Raw genomic sequence first — 371 nt, 5'->3', positions numbered from 1 at the left:
GTGGTGCGATCTCAGCTCACCGCAACCTCCACCTCCCGGATTCAAGCGATTCTCCTGTGTCAGCCTTCCCAAGTAGCTGGGATTACAGGTATGAGCCACCATGCCCGGCTAAATTTGTATTTTTAGTAGAGACGGGGTTTCTCTATGTTGGTCAGGTTGGTCTGGATCTCCCGACCTCAAGTGATCCACCTGCCTCGGCTTCCCAAAGTGCTGGGATTATAGGCGTGAGCAACCGCGCCCGGACACATTAGACAACTTTTAAAGTCTTCGCCAAGCCTCTTTTTCCATATCATACAATGTGATTATATCATTCAGTGGAAGTTTCTCTATCTGGTGGTTGGAGCTCTTCCCTCAAATCAGATGGAAAAGCC

This window comes from Rhinopithecus bieti, unplaced genomic scaffold, assembly GCF_001698545.2.
Source record: "Rhinopithecus bieti isolate Rb0 unplaced genomic scaffold, ASM169854v2 scaffold_252, whole genome shotgun sequence".
Classification (NCBI taxonomy): domain Eukaryota; kingdom Metazoa; phylum Chordata; class Mammalia; order Primates; family Cercopithecidae; genus Rhinopithecus; species Rhinopithecus bieti.
The sequence above is the reverse complement of the archived record's forward strand: the minus strand, read 5'-3'. Positions refer to the sequence as shown.